Raw genomic sequence first — 16,745 nt, forward strand, 5'->3', positions numbered from 1 at the left:
TCAACATCACTAATTATCAGGGAAATGCCTATGAAAACTACAATGTGACACCATCTTACTCCTGTAAGAATGGCCATAACAAAAAAATTTTAAAAAATAGATATTGGTGTGGATGTGGTGAAAAGGGAACACTTTTATACTGTTATTGAGAATGTAAACTAGTACAACCACTATAGAAAACAGCGTGGAGAGTCCTTAAAGAACTAAAAGTAGATCTATCATTTGATCCAGCAATCCCACTGTTAGGTATCTACCCAGAGGAAAGTAAGTCATTATATAAAAAACATACTTGCACACACATGCATGTTTATAGCAGCACAATTTGCAATTGTAAAAGTATGGAACCAGCCCAAATGCCCATCAATCAATGGGTGAATAAAGCAAATGTGATCTATCTATCCGTCTATCTATCTATCTATCTATCTATCTATCTATCTGTCTATCTATCTATACATATATATGTATACACACACACACACACATATACACGTACATACCATGGAATACTACTTAGCCATAAAAAGAAATGAAATAATGGCATTTGCAGCAACCTTGATGGAATTAGAGACATTGATTCCAAGTGAAGTAACTCAGGAATGGAAAACCAAACATCTTATGTTCTCACTCGAAAGTGGGAGCTGGGCTATGAAGACACAAAGACATAAGAATGATACAGTGGACTTTGGGGACTTGGGGGAATGTTTGTGTGATGGGGATAAAAGACTACACATTGGTTACAGTTACACTGCTCAGGTGATGGGTACACCAAAATCTCAGAAATCACTGGCAAATAACTTATTAATGTAACCGAATACCATTTGTTTCCCCAAAACCTATTGAAATAAAAAGTAAATTCTATAAAAGTCATTGAGAAGACTTGATGCTATCAATATTGGCAGTCAGGAAGATGGGCTGGAGGTGGAGCGAGAACAAGTGAGGATGACTTGGAAACCACTAACACCTTCAAGTCTTTCGTTTATGGCCCTTGATCAATGATGAACATCATCTGCTCAGCCTTCCTTCTACTTCCTAAATCTTACTAAGTTTCTCTTGCAGCCAACCCTATCTCGTAACATGTAGGGAGGGATTATTTTTTCTTTATTGATCCTGTTTTGTATCTTTTTTGCTATAATAAGCTGTACCCGTGAGTATTTTTTTTTTTAAAGAAGAGAACATGCATAATGCAGAAAAGATTGTATTGGACTAATGAATTCCAGACATGAAGAGATTTTTAAATCTAAAAACAAACAAACAAACAAAAAACACTATGATATCATTTGAATGAAGAGTAAGGAAAGAGGCAAAAATTGTAATCTCCAAAGGCAGAGTTGGGTACTCTTTACAGATTAGGGAGATATTTTGATAAAGTTTTTCCTGGGAAGAAAAATTATGGAGCATGTTTTTTTTTGCAATATGTATCCAAAACACACACACACACACACACACACACACACACACACACACACACAACCCAACATCAAAACTCTTTTTTATTAGAATAAAACAACATTCTCCCACTCCTGATTTCCATCAAGAAGAGTTTTCCTAGCCATGGTCTTCGCCTTTCTCTGACCCTCTTTTAGTGAGAGGGATGTTTTATCTGATTGGTAAATTTGGAATGATTGAATAATAAGAGGCTCAACTCTGCCTCTCTATCTGGATTAAAGGTGGTATTTGACCTCGTGTGTGTGTGTGTGTGTGTTAAACTTTTAGGTTCGGGGATACATGTGTAGGTTTGTTACATAGAGAAACTCATGTCATTGAGGTTTGTTTTACAGATTATATCATCAGAGTATTAGTCCCTTCTCACACTGCTATGAAGAAATACCTGAGACTGGATAATTTATAAAGGAAAAAGTTTTAATTGACTAACAGTTCTTCCACATTGCTGGGGAGGCCTCAGGCAACTTACAATCATGGCAGAAGGCAAAGGAGAAGCAGGCACTTTCTTCGCAGGGTGGCAGAATGGAGTGAGTGCAGTCAGGGGAAATGCCAGGCACTTATAAAACCATCAGATCTTGTGAGATTCACTAATTATCATGAGAACAGCATGGGGGAAACCAGCCCCATGATCCAATTACCTCCACCTGGTCCTGCTTTTGACACATGAGGATTATGGGGATTAGAACTCAAGGTGAGATTTGGATGAGGACACAGAGCCAAACCATATCAGTCATTCAACCTGGTACCCAACAGTTATTTTTTCTGATCCTTTCCCTCCTCCCGCCTCCACCCTCAGGTAGGCCCCCAGTGTGTGTTGTCCCCCTCTATTTGTCCATGTGTTCTCATCATTTAGCTCCAGCTTATAAGTGAGAACATGTGGTATTTGGTTTTCTGTTTCTGTGTTAATTTGTCAAGGATAATGACCTCCAGCTCCATCCATGTTTCTGCAAAGGATACAATCTTGTTATTTTTTTATGGCTGCGTAGTATTCCATGGTGCATATGTATCACATTTTCTTTATCCAGTCTTTCATTGATGGGCTTTAGGTTGATTCCATGTCTTTGCTATTGTGAATAGTGCTGCAGTGAACATACATGTGCATGTGTCTTTATGATAGAACAATTTATATTTTTTTGGGTACATACCTAGTAATGGCATTCCTAGGTGGAATGGTAATTCTGTTTTTAGCTCTTTGAGGAATCTCCACACTGCGTGAACTAATTTACACTCCCACCTACAGTTTTTAAGTGTTCCATTTTCTGCATAAACTCACCAGCACCTATTTTTGGACATTTTAGTAATAGCCATTTTGACTGTTGTGAGATTATCTCACTGTGGTTTTGATTTGCATTTCTCTAATGATCACTGATTTTGAGCTCATTTTTTATATGCTTTTTGACCACATGAATGTCTTCTTCTGAAAAGTGTCTGTTCATGTCCTTTACTCAATTTTTAAAAAAATTCTCATTCTTAGTATTCAACCTTTGCCCACTTACTTTTTAATGGTGGTGGTTTTTGGTTTTTTGTTTTTTGTTTTTTTTTTTTGTAAATTTTGTAAGTGCCTTTTAGATGTTGGACCTTTGTCAGATGCATAGTTTGCAAAATTTTTTTTACATTCTATAGGTTGTATGTTTGCTCTGTTGATAGTTTCTTCTACTGTGCAGAGCTCTTTTGTTTAGTTAGATCCCATTTATCAATTTTTTATTTTGTAAAACTTGCTTTTGGCAACTTCATCATGAAGTCTTTGGCAGTTCCTATGACCAGGCTGATGTTTCCTAGGTTATCTTCCAGTGTTTTCATAGTTTTAGGTTTTACATTTACTTAATGAAGTTCTTAATCCACCTTGAATTGATTTTTATGTATGGTATAAGGAAAAGGTCCACTTTCAATCTTCTGCTAGCCTGTTATTCCAGCACCATCTATTGAATAGAGAGTTCTTTCTCCATTGCTTGTTTTTGTCAGCTTTGTCAAAGATTAGGTGGTCACGGTGTGCAGCCTTATTTCTGGGCTCTCTATTCTGTTCCATTGGTCTATGTGTCTGTTTTTGTACTAGTACCATGCTGTTTTGGTTACTGTAGCCTTACAGTGTAGGTTAAAGTTGGATAGTGTGATGTGTCCAGCTTTGTTCTTTTTGCTTAGGATTCCCTTGGCTATTTGGGTTTTTTTTGTTGTTGTTCCATATGAATTTTAAAATAGTGTTTTCTAGTTTTGGGAAGAATGTCATTGCTATTTTGGTAGAAATAGCATTGAATCTGTACATTGCTTTGGGCAGTATAGCTGTTTTAATGATACTGATTCTTCCTATCCATGAGCATTTTTTTTTTTTTTCCTAGTGCCATCTCTGATTTTTTTTTTTTTTTTTGAGCAGTGTTTTGTAATTTTCACTGTAGAGATCTTTCCCCTCTCTAGTTAGCTATATTTCTAGCTGTTTTATACTTTTTGTGGCAATGGTAAATAGGATTACATTTCTGATTTGGTTCTCCACTTGGCTATTGTTGGTGTATAGGAATGATAGTGATTTTTGTACACTGATTTTGAATTCTGAGACTTTGCTGAAGTTTATCAGCGTGAGGAGCTTTGGAGGCCAAGACTATAGAGTTTTCCAGATACAGGATTATGTTATCTGCAAACAGAGATATTTTGACTTCCTGTCTTCCTATTTGGATGTCTTTTATTTCTTTCTCTTGCCTAATTGCTCTGGCCAGGACTTCCAATACTATGTTGAATAGGAGTTGTGAGAGAGGGCCCCCTTGTCTTGTAGCAGTTTTCACATTCAGTATGATGTTAGCTGTGATTTGTCATAGATGGTCCTTACTATTTTGAGGTATGTTCCTTCAATACCTAGTTTGTGTGAGGTATATTCCTGCAATACCTAGTTTGTGTGAGGTATATTCCTTCAATACCTAGTTTGTTGAGTGTTTTTAATGTGAAGGGATGTTGAATATTTTGAAAGCCTTTTCTACATCTATTGAGATGATCATGTGGTTGTTTTCCTTTGGTTCTGTTTACACGGTGAATCATGTTTATTGATTTATATATGTTAAACCAACCTTGTTCTCCATGGATAAAGTTTACTTGATCATGGTGTATTAGCTTTTTGATGTGATTCTGGATTCAGTTTGCTAGTATTTTGTTGAGCATTGTTCATGAAGGATATTGGCCTGAAGTTTTCCCCTTTTTTGATGTCTCTACCAGGTTTTTGTATCAGGATAATGCCAGCCTCATGGATTGAGATGGGGAAGAGTCCCTCATTTTCAATTTTTTGCATAGTTTCAGTAGCAATTGTAAGAGCTCTTCTTGTACATCTGGTAGAATTCAGCTGTGAATTCATCTGGTCCCGGGCTTTTGTTTGGTTGGTAGGCTATTTGTTACTGATTCCATTTTGGAGCTTGTAATTGGTCTATTCAGGGATTCAGTTTCTTCCTGATTGAGGCTTGGGAGGGTGTATGTGTCCAGGAGTTTTTCCATTTCTTCTAGATTTTCTAGTTTGTGTACATAGAGGTGTTCATAGTATTCTCTGATTGTTATTTGAATTTCTGTGGAGTGAGTGGTAATATCCCCTTTGTTCTCTCTAACTGTGTGTATTTGTATGTCTCTCTTTTTTTCTTTATTAGTCTAGCTATTGGTCTATCTATCTTATTATTTTTTTCAAAAAAACCCTAACTCTTGGGTCAGTTGATCTTTTGAATGGTTTTTCACATCTCAGCCTCCTTCAGTTCAGCTCTGATTTTGCTTATTTCTTGTCTTCTGCTAGCTTTGGAGTTGGTTTGCTCTTGCTTCTCTAGTTCTTTTAGTTGTGATGTTAGGTTGTTCATTTGAGATCTTTCTAACTTTTTGATGTAGACATTTAGTGCTATAAATTTCCCTCTTAACACTGCTTTAGCTGTGTCCCAGAGATTCTGGTATGTTGTATCTTTATTCTCATTAGTTTCAAAGGACTTCTTGATTTCTGCCTTAATTTCATTAATTATCCCAAAGTCTTTCAGGAGCATGTTGTTTAATTTCCATGTAATTGTATGGTTTCCAGTGATTTTCTTGGTCTTGAATTCTACTTTTATTATACTGTGGTCCAAGAGAGTGGTTGGTATGATTTTAGTTCTTTTGCATTTACTCAGGATTGTTTTATATTCGATCGTGTGGTCAGTTTTAGTGTATGTGCCATGTGGTGATGAGTAGAATGTATATTCTGTTGTTTTGGGGAGGAGAGTTCTGTATATGTCAATCAGGTTCATTTGGTCCACTGTTGAGTTCAGGTCCTGAATATCTTTGTTAATTTCCTGCCTCAATCATCGGTCTAATACTATCAGTGGAGTGTTGAAGTCTCCCACTATTATTATGTGGGAGTCTAAGTCTCTTTGAAGGTCTTTAAGATGTTGTTTTAGGAATCTGAGCGCTCCTGTGTTGGGTGCATATATATTTAGGATAGTTAGATTTTCTCGTTGAGTTCAACCCTTTTCTATTACGTAGTGTCCTTCTTTGTCTTTTTTGATCTTTGTTGGTTTAAAGTCTGTTATGTCTCTTCATTGAGTGAAGTTGTAAATAAATTTAAAAATGAAAAAACAGAAAATACTAAAAACAAACAAATGAAGTCTGTTGTGTCTGAAATTAGGATTGAAACTTTTGCTTTTTTCTGCTTTCCATTTGCTTAGTAGATTTTTCCCCATCCCTTTATTTTGTGCCTATGGGTGTCATTGAATGTGAGATGAGTCTCTTGAAGACAGCATACCATTGGTTCTTTTTTTTTTTTTTTCCCAGCTTGCCACTTTGTGCCTTTTGATTGAGACATTTAGCTCATGTACTTGCAAGGTTAAAATTGATATGTATGGATTTAATCCTGTGTTCATGTTGATAGGTGGTCATTATGCCAACTTGTTTGTATAGTTGCTTTACAGCATCACTAGTCTGTGTACTTAACTGTGTTTTTGTAGTGGCGGGTAACAGTCTTTCCTTTTCATATTTAGTATTTCTTTCAGATGTTCTTGTAAGGCAGGTCTGGTAATTACTAATTCTCTCAGCATTTGCTTATCTGAAAAGGATGTTATTTCTTCTTTGCTTATGAAACTTAATTTGGCCAGATATGAAACTCTTGGTTGGAATTTCTTTTCTTTACAAATGTTGAATATAGGCCTCCAATCTCTTCTAGCTTGTAGGGTTTCTGCTGAGAGGTCTGCTGTTAGTCTGTTGGGCTTCCCTGTATAGGTGACCTGTACTTTCTCTCTAATATTTTGACAAGTATTTAAAGACAAATTTTAATATTTTGTCTTTCATTTTGACTTGGAGAATCTGATAATTATGTGTTTTGGGGATGATCTTCTTGTAAAGTATTTTCCTGGGGCTCTCTGCAGTTCCTGAATTTGAACATTGGCCTCTCTAGCAAGGTTGAGGAAGTTCTCATGGAGGATATCCTAAAATATGTTTTTCAAGTTGCTTCCATTATCCCCATCTCTACAACACCAATGAGTCATAGATTTGGCCTCTTTACATAGTTCCCTATTTCTCAGAGGTTTTATTTATGTTTCTTCATTCTTTTTTCTTTATCCTTGTCTGGCTGGCTTATTTCAGAAAGCCTGTCTTCAAGCTTTGAGATTCTTTCCTCAACTTGTTATATTCTTCTGTTAGTACTTGTGATATTACATTATGAAATTCTTGTAGTAGGCTTTTCAGCTCTACCAGATTGACTACATTCTTTTTTATACTGGCTATTTTGTCTGTCAGCTCCTGTATCATTTTATTGTGATTCTTAGCTTCTTTAGATTGAGTTTCAGCCTTCTCTTGAATCTTGCTGATCTTTATTTCTATTCATATTCTGAATTCCATTTCTTTTATTTCAGCCATCTCACTCTGGTGAAGAACGTTTGCTCTCCAGCTAGTGCAGTCATTTGGAGGAAAGAAGACACTGGCTTTTTGAATTGTCAGAGTTCTTGCACTGGTTCTTTCTCATCTTTGTGGGCTGATGTTCCTTCAGTCTTGAAGTTGCTGTCCTTTGGATGTTTTTTTCCTCTTTTATCCTATTTGATGACCTTGGGGGTTTATTTTTGATGTAAGGTGAGTTCAGTCAACTGGCTTCATTTCTGGAAGATTTTTAGGGAGCCAGGACTCCACTCAGGAGTCCAAACCTGTGTTCTCTAACACTGGGTGACTGGTATTGGCACTGGCTTTGTTCTCTGGCTCCTCAAGGTTAGGAACCTGTTGCACTTAGGGGACTGAGGTGCTCCCATACTGCTGGTCACAACACTCTGATGGTTGATGCCAGCCAAAGCACTTCATAGGCTGGTGCAGCAGGATTCATTTTTGTTTGCACATAGTACCAGCACCGGCAGCAGCAGTGCAGCAGACTGCATGCTTGTCGGCTGTGGCAGGATGCTAGTGGGTGCTGGGGTGCCAGCCTCTGTTTCGGCATTCACAACTGCAGCAATGGCAGCACAGCTCGTGGGGGCTGGGAGCCCCTGTCCAGCAATTGTGCCCTTTTGCACTAGTGATGGTGTTATCATGGGGTTGGGGTACTGGTGGGCATAGGACTGTGTATGTCCTCTGTGCATGTCCATGCAGGTGGTGGTGCCACTCAGAGTAGAGGCATGTCCACTGTTTTCCATGCCTCGTTTCAAAGCCACCACAATGTTGGCACAGGAGTGGGGTGCTGGCAGAAGTGGGGCTGGTAAGCTCAGTGTCCACTAATGCTCAGACAACAATGGTGGTGCAGCAGGGGGAGGGGGAGGGAGTGAACTTTCACTGGCAGCAATGGCATGACAGGGTGCACACACACATACATGTTGGAATGGGAGGGAAGGCAAGGTTTGCCTGTATACACATGTGCTGGCAAAGCAACGTGGGGTGGTCCTTGCTAGGTGTGTGCCAGCAAAGTGGTACGTGGGAGGCTGCAGTGGTGGGAGGATATGAGCGGGCTGGTATATGTCCACAGGGCTACTCTACTGGAGCACTCTGCTGGTCAGGTATGGTCCACCAGCACAGGAGCTATGATGTGGGCCCCCAGGAAGTACCTGGGGGCTGCACTGCAAACAGGCACAGCCAGGCTGGGAGAGGCCAGCACACTGAGGGGTGCTTGGATTGAACTGGCCCTGTCTCATAGGGAAGACTGCCTTGCAGAGTTCAGGTCTGACAGTTCTCTTGAGGGCTAAAGTCTCCTATGGCAGCAACTTGAGTCTAGGGGATGGGTATCTGTGTCCATGCTCCACTAGAGTTGCCACCACACCAAACCCTCTCGGCTTTGCACTGGCTGGAATTCTGCCCCTAGTACTTCTCTGAGCATCTCTCTCTGCCAACTCATTTGTCTTTGATGGTTGAGGGGTCTCCTTCTGCCAAGATTCCAGAAACCTATGGTGAGAGCAGGTTGCTCCTTGCCTATTCAACTCACCCCTTCTGCAGGAGTTGTTGGGGTCTAGAAATAAGTCCTGGTGCATGGTAGTACTGTACAGCATTCCAAGCTTCCTTCCCCTTTAGTCTAGCATCTGTGTCTTCCATCTTTCTGCTCTCAGTGCTTTCCCTCTGAAGATCTGCTAGAAGTGTGCCAGTCTTCTTGATGTCCTGGTCCCTTGGTGGGAGATGTTCCTCCTGGTTGTGTCTAGTTGACCATCTTGGAGAGGTCCATCCAATGTTGTTTTCTTCACCTCAAACTGTTTCTAAGAAATCGAACTCAAGGCACTGGATAGCAGAATCCATCGACCACTGCCCTGTGGCATAGGCAGCCACTTCTGGATGCCTGATTGCATGTCTTTTTCAAGCTTTACTTTATTTCTTAACTTGTTCAGAACCAGAGCTGGGAAGAGGTTTTTGTTTTGTTTTGTTTTCTGTAGCTATTTTGGAGATCCAAACAGTAATCAGAAGTTGTTTTGAATGAAATGTTTTAAATATTTTTGGACAAACATCAAATAGGAAAGTATTAGTTGCCCCTTTGGTCATTTGTATTTAATAGTTGTATGCAAAAAGAGGTTAGAATCAATGAAATGGTGATATAATACGGGCAACCTTCCTTTTTTGAGGATTAAGTTGAAAATAATGAAGGTCACTTTCCATTCTGTAAACAAAAGGGGCAGATTTTGCTAGAAGAATACTACCTACCGTTTTTCATTGATTCTGATATGTTCATTTTTTCACATTTCTGAAATTTGGGTACATCCTGAAATTGGTAGCATATTTTAGTTGAAACTATTTTTTTCTAGCTTGGGAGCACATAAAATAATGGTGTGTGTTACGATCAATCATAGAGTCTTAGATCAATGAAATGGGATTTTTGAAGGTAAGAGGTAGGTGAAAATTCCTGCAGACCTGGGTCTGACTTCATATCTTTCCGGTTCTGCTGTGTTGGCAAAACCATTGGAGCAAAAACATGGTACCTAAGAGGCAGTTTGCCTTCGCTGGCCATGAGTATGACAAAAAGTTTTTCAGTTGTTGTAGTCAACCCATTGTAGCACCTTTCATAATTTAAGGAGGGTGATCTTTTATCAGATACCTTTCTGACTACTTGAATATCCTGACAATATATCATGATTATTTCAGCAACACTGAACTTTCCCCCAATCTAGCCTAGGACTGAGGGATGCTTTGGGAATGACCTTTCAGGCTGACACTATGAGATCTTAAGTTAGGAAGATTTTTATGAGTGGATTGCTGAATAGCTCAAGAATTGTCTTAATTTAGCTTGGGTCTATATAGTGAAATATAAGTAGCATAATATTTCAAGTGTTAAAACGAAGGCTGAGCATGGTGCCTCATGCCTGTAATCCCAGCACTTTGGGAGGCTGGGATCACCTGAGGTGGGGAGTTCGAGACCAGCCTGACCAACATGGAGAAATCCCGTCTCTACTAAAAAATGCAAAATTAGCTGGGCGTGGTGGCACATGCCTGTAATCGCAGCTACCTGGGCGGCTGAGGCAGGAAAATCACTTGAACCCAGGAGACAGAGGTTGCTGTGAGCCAAGATCTCGCTATTGCACTCCAGCCTGGGCAACAAGAGCGAAACTCCATCTCAAAAAGTAAGAAGTATTAAAATAGTGACTTTAAATAGTTAGAAATCATGACAGATTATCCTAGTTAAAATAACCCCGTAATTATTATTTTTAAAGCAATATAAATATATAAATATTTAATTACTGTATTTGCTTAGTTTTAAACCTGTTTCGCATGGAACTCATTTTGATAAAAAAAGCCAGACATTTGATTCATAACTGCTGATTATTCATTTTGAACTGCAATTTAGTTAGAACAGTATACTCAAAGTTAGTTAACTTTATATAACAAGAAGCACTTTAAAACAACTAAGAAAAATTGCTTTTGAATATGTATTAGTCAAGGTTCTTTTACAGGGACAGAACGAATGGGATCTATATATGTGTGGTATATATCCTAATAAATATATATGTGTGTGTGTATATATATATACCCTTATATATACTTAATAAACTCCACTTTAGTATTAACTTACACGATCACAAGGTCCCACAATAGGCTGTCGGTAAGCGGAGGAGCAAGGAGAGCCAGTCTGAGTCCCAAAGCTGAAGAACTTGGAGTTCAGTGTTTGAGGGCAGGAAGCTTCCAGCATGGGAGAAAGATGTAGGCTGAGAGGCTAGGCCCGTCTCTCTTTTTAATGTTTTTCTGCTTGCTTTATATTCGCTGGCAGCTGATTAGATTGTGGCCACCAGATTAAGGGTGGATCTGCCTTCCCCAACTCACTGACTCAAATGTTAACCTCTTTTGGCAATACCCTCACCGACACACCTGGAATCAATACTTTGTATCCTTCAATCCAATCAAGTTGACACTCAGTATTAACTATCACAGAATACAAAGGTTCTACTGTGCCTCTCAACTTCTCTAACCCATTAGCTTTTTTATCTTCCTCAGTCCATAGATTGCCCCAGGCTTTAGAGTGTTCTACATTATTCTTGGTAGTTCAGTATTAACTCCAGGGTTAGTGTTATAGATTTCCCTTTGTGTCCTTTTACACACATATGTATGCACACACATGTATGCACACACATGCATGCTCATACTTTCATTCCCTCTTCCACACATAAAATACTTACATAAAGAAAACTAGAGCTGAGGTAACTTTGATCTTGACAAATGGGGAATCTCAGAGCATTTACAATTGCTACTTTCTCTTCACCTAGCTGGCTTAGATCAAAACTCAATTGTGGGCTCCTCAAGGAAAACTTCCCTGAACAGCTTGGAGCCACTTTTGTTTTATATTTACTTCTCATTTATTGACATTATTTTGTTTACTTATCTCTCTCTGCTAGAATATAAGATAAGTGAGACTAGGGACCTTGTATACTTTATTCATGAGTAGGTCCTCAAATGTAGAATCTTCATTTTCACACTTGCAGTTGCAGGCATAACTTCCCGCTCATGGGAATTGGAGAAGTTTGTTATAAACGTGGAATTTACTTGCCACAGATTGGTACCTGCAATAAATTTCTAAATGTTTATATGGGTTACAAGAGTCCAGAGAGATATCTTGTTGTGGCTATTAGGACAGAGAGGCTTCTTTATGTTCTTACCACCTGTTCTCACCTTTTTACATAGCACATTGCCACCCCAAGTAATGAATGTGCTTCCCAGTTACCCTTCCAACTAGACGAGACCAGGTTCTGGCAAATGAGACCTATGTAGATGTGATGTGGGCCAGGTTCAGGCTGTGCATTTAAAGGGAGGAACATGTCTTCCCTTATCCTCTTTCTTCCTGCATGCTAAAATGCAGCCAGAATGGCAGGAGCAGGAGTGGCCATCTTGGATCATAGAGGAAGTTGTGTGTTGGGGATGTTTGAACAAAAAGTGGCTTCTCTCATGATGGTGGAAAGACCATACCAGCCCAGGACCACCTATTTTCACTTTGTGTAAGTAAGACATACATTCCTATCTTGCTTAAGCCACTGTAATTTTGGGTCTCTGTGACAGTAGCCGAACTGCACTCCAATTACTATGGTCACCTTTTGCTGCATTATTCATCACAGGAGTTCGTGTTGTGAGCCTTGTATTTCTGATCATTTTGTGGCTGCTAAGGAAGTGATCAAAATAATGAATTATCTTGATGCTTGTGCTCTTAAACATCACCAGATTCTGGGTATTTGGAAGTCGTGTATGAAGATTTCACTTATTTTAGTACAACCCTAAATTTTTAGAATTTTTAAATTTTCCAAAGAAATTTATCAAAAAAGTCCCAGATAAAGAACATTAGGAATTAAAGAGATCTGAGCTGCCTAACATGTTGGGTCCTCAGACATTCATATGATTAGACACTTTTATTTAATTGACAAAACCTCTGTCCCCCAACCCCCATTTTTAAAAATTATTCAGAATACCTGGGGGATGCTGTATTATTTATATACAGCCAGAAGGAATAAACTTTACTAGTTCCAAGAAATATAAATCTTCTCTCCATCACCTTCTCTCCTCTCCAGGGAAGCTCCTGCCCTCAAGTTCTTTGCCAAGAGAAGTGTCACTTCCAAATAGTGGAGGGGAAAAGCCGAAAAGCCTTTTCCTAAGTATTCTGTTTCAGTCTATGTAACAACAATGTATTGAGCACATGCTGTCTGCTAGACAGTAAGTTGCCCAACTGAAACAAATACGGTTTTTTGTATGTGCATACAATTTCTTTTGTAATGTGGATTTATCAGTACACTACTACTACTGTGCCATTTTCAGGGATACAGGACCAAGTAAGATTTTATAGGCTGGTGTGAGTATCTGAGTCCTGCTTTTTTAGTATTGCCTCTGTGAGAAAAGTAAGTCCTAGATTCTGCATTTAATTGATAACTTTTTTTTTAAATGAGTACTGGGATTACTGAAATGCAGTGTTTCCCATTAATTTGTTTTTCTTTGATATATCTATAAATTTGGCATTCATGTTAGATTTTTATCTTGAGTTTTACTCCTCAGTAAGCTTTTAATTGGACCCTTATGAGACCTACACAGTTATCCATAAGGATATATCATCTCAGTTTCATTTCTTCTTGCAGAATAGCTATTTTAATGTTGTTCTTCTCCCCGTCACATTAAAGTATTGTATTTTTGAATAATGAAAGAGAGACAAATAGAAAAAAGAAAATAACACCATGAACTTTTGTTCCTTTGCCCAGGGTAGGCACATTGCCAGATTTGGAGTTAGGTGAATCTGTGCCAAGCATCTGATCAGAAAATGAGAGTCGAATATATAGGCTATGTAAACCAGTGCTTTTTAACTGGCCTTGCCTTAGAAGCAATTATATATTACGTTATTCCAGCTGGAAACCAGAGTTAGTAATCAGGCAAAGTAAGTTTAAGGCTAACAATTTTGGTTCTTACCATTTCATGGGTTTACCAAAAAAGTTTCAAATACAGACCTTATGCCAGTGATTGAAGGCGCATATGGGTGGGTCTTCATTTTGTGAAAAACAAGGAGGATACAACCATTCTGGTTATTCTTGAATGACCAAAAGGGAAATAAGAATGGTTTGTGCTTCCCTACACTAACTGAATCTTCCATCCTGAGCTACTCCCTCTAGCTGTTTGTACCGTGGCAACCACCCCAGGGGTGCTAGGATTTTTTTTTTCTTTGTTAAACATCTGGGTTCCTAAGAATAAAAGGAAATAACACTGTCTAATTGATTTTTTTTTTTTTATTTTTAGCATTAGCCTTGGAGAAACCAATCTTACGTATGTCCATTCACAGGGTGTTTAGGTCTAATGTGCTTAAAGGTGTGCTTTTCTGAAGGAAGCCTATGCTTCGGCTGGCAGAATACCTAAGAGTATTTCTGACTTAAGGATTCTGAGAGTACTAGAGGTTAGCTTAACATTAGTGGGTGCCTGAGAATAGACAGGAGTGTTGGGCTAGTGCGTGGATTTCTTCATGATCTCTGGAAGGTCTGTGCCTTGTTATCTCCCTCTGTTCTTATCATTCTTTACTTTTGAGGTAAAGGACTCACAGCAGAAGTGGACAGGTGGAAGAAGTGGAAGAGTACTGAGTAGAAGCTGATAAGTCTGTCTGTTTTTTTTCTCCAGAATGTGTTGATACTTGAAGTGATGAAAGTTGAATGATCCAAGTCTCCTAAAGAAAGACATACTTTAGGAGGAATATGTGGCTCTCCTCAGCGCTTTCTTTACTCAGGGCTGTCCAGTGGGAGCAGTACTAGCTTATGATTTGCAGTGTTGTGTTGCAGTGTAATTTTACAAACATTCTGGAACTATTTCTTCTAGAGTAATTTATGTCGTTTCATGTCCTGTGCAGAAAAAGAAATCCACAGCTGGGCAATTACATAGTGGTTGTACCGTATGTTTTTAACAGGTGTCTTTCCTAACATAAAATGCAAGAATACTATTTTTGTTTTTTTATCTCCTGATTTTGTAAATAAGCAAAACAAAATTGCCAAAAAGCTTATTCCAGGGGAAAAATATGTGTTAAAAATTAATAGATTATCACCCTTCCACGTGGAGCTTTCTATTGTTATCCACGCATGTGATTAAAAAAAAATCTTTATTGTAGTTTTACTAGAGAATACAAAAGATTCCTTTGAGTAGTTTGTCCATGTAGGGATGGTGTAGCCTTTTTTCTTTTTGTAAGGGAACTGTTTTGGTTGGTGTTGCTGTTTTGTTTTATATATTAGTAAGTATTTAAAGTTTGTTTTCGTTGCAACATTCTGGATTCATAATTTTTAAATAGAAAAAAGTAGGGAATTAAATTGGAAAAATTTGGGTTTGGCATTTCTTGTTACTAATTTTTATTGAAAAATATAGAATTTGTCTTCCGTCTCATTGAATATGTGATACCCACTATTTTTCGTTTTGTACTCTTTAACTTTGGTTTTGATAGAAAAATCATCATAAAGTACAAAGACATAAAATCTGTACATGTAGAGTACATCAAGGTGTTTTGAGACTAGAAGGAAGATAATTACATGAAACTTTAATATGTGTGTAACATTTTTGTTTAATTTTTTTAGGTCACTTCTATTTGATAGATTTGTTTTCTTCTTGGTCCTACTTTTTTAAAGACATTATAGCTTTAGTGAGAAAAAGAAAAGAAAAAAGTGTATTAGCAGTAATCTCATAAACATAACATTTTAGAGGAAAGCTGCCTATTTAAATATGATGAATTTATCAACCAAGGCATACATCATCAGCACTCTTCTCTACTGACCAGGATAGTTTTTAATGGCACCCACCTGATTTAAATATTCCTTAAGAATAATTCATATATTGATTGGGTATAGGAATAATTGAGTGTATTTCTGATTAGCATGATAAAATCATTCAGTGAAAAAAGAGAAAATATAGACTAATGTTTAGAAGCGAAGACATTTTGCTTTTGTAGGAGAGCTAACGAAATAACCTGCAAATGGAGATGCTTTCTTATGTAACCAGAACATAAAATCCATTCATTCAATCAATATTTATCTAGCCACCTGTTGGACAACAGATGCCATGCTTTGGCAGCAAGGCTGAATCTGCGAACAAGATAAATCAGATCTGTGCTGTTGTGCGGCTTGCATTATCTAGTTAGTAGGGACAAGCAAGTTAAATAATAAGAATTATAGTCAGCAAAGATATTGAGCATCTGTTGGGTCTGAAACACTTTGTTCAGTGTAAAGAAGAGTTTTGTTTAAAACTAGTTTTCAATTTATGAGGGAAATATATCCTACTTAACACGTGAATGGTTCGTTTCTTAGTATGCCATGGTCCCTTATACATACACCTATAATAATACATATCAGTTGTAGCATGGCTTATTTGTGTCCATCTCACTCTGCCACAACTATACCCATACTGTTAGACTGGCATTTTATAACTTATTTATTCGTGCTTTCTCTTCACTTGGAATATGCCTGACCTATAAGAAACACACAATACAGTGTACATATTGGTTTGATGTATGTATAATTCTTTATAGTTAGTGAGGCATTTTCATCTAATTTTATTTCAAAATTATACCTCAGAGATCTGAGATATTGAATATCTGATTTCAATACCTGATTCAGATATTGCATATCTGATTTCAATATCTGAGATATAGAAAATATCTTAACATTTGCATCTATTTTATCTTCATCAAACTCATAGAAGAGGTAATGTTATTGTTGAAGCAACAAAGACAACAGAGTTTGAGTGACAACTTGTACATAAGGGTTTTTGCCAAGAGTCATAGAAGAAGGATGACTATAGCTGCTCATGTCTATAACTTGTTCTAATCTTGTCAAAAATGTATGAAGCTTGCTAGAAACCCTTATCACTTTTGTTTCACCACACCACTCCCATTTTTACCCTGTTCTTTGTAAAATCATTCTGAAGTCTTTAGAAGATGTTTGTACTGA

General features: G+C 37.9%; 1 protein-coding gene across 2 annotated transcripts in view; it reads left to right on the plus strand.

Annotated features, from left to right (window-relative positions):
• The window catches only part of SCFD2 (sec1 family domain containing 2), a 487,384-nt gene that overhangs the window by 122,496 nt on the left and 348,143 nt on the right, over window positions 1-16,745 (plus strand). The gene's annotated exons all lie outside the window — the stretch shown is intronic.

Source organism: Chlorocebus sabaeus, chromosome 7, assembly GCF_047675955.1.
Source record: "Chlorocebus sabaeus isolate Y175 chromosome 7, mChlSab1.0.hap1, whole genome shotgun sequence".
Taxonomy (NCBI): Eukaryota; Metazoa; Chordata; class Mammalia; order Primates; family Cercopithecidae; genus Chlorocebus; species Chlorocebus sabaeus.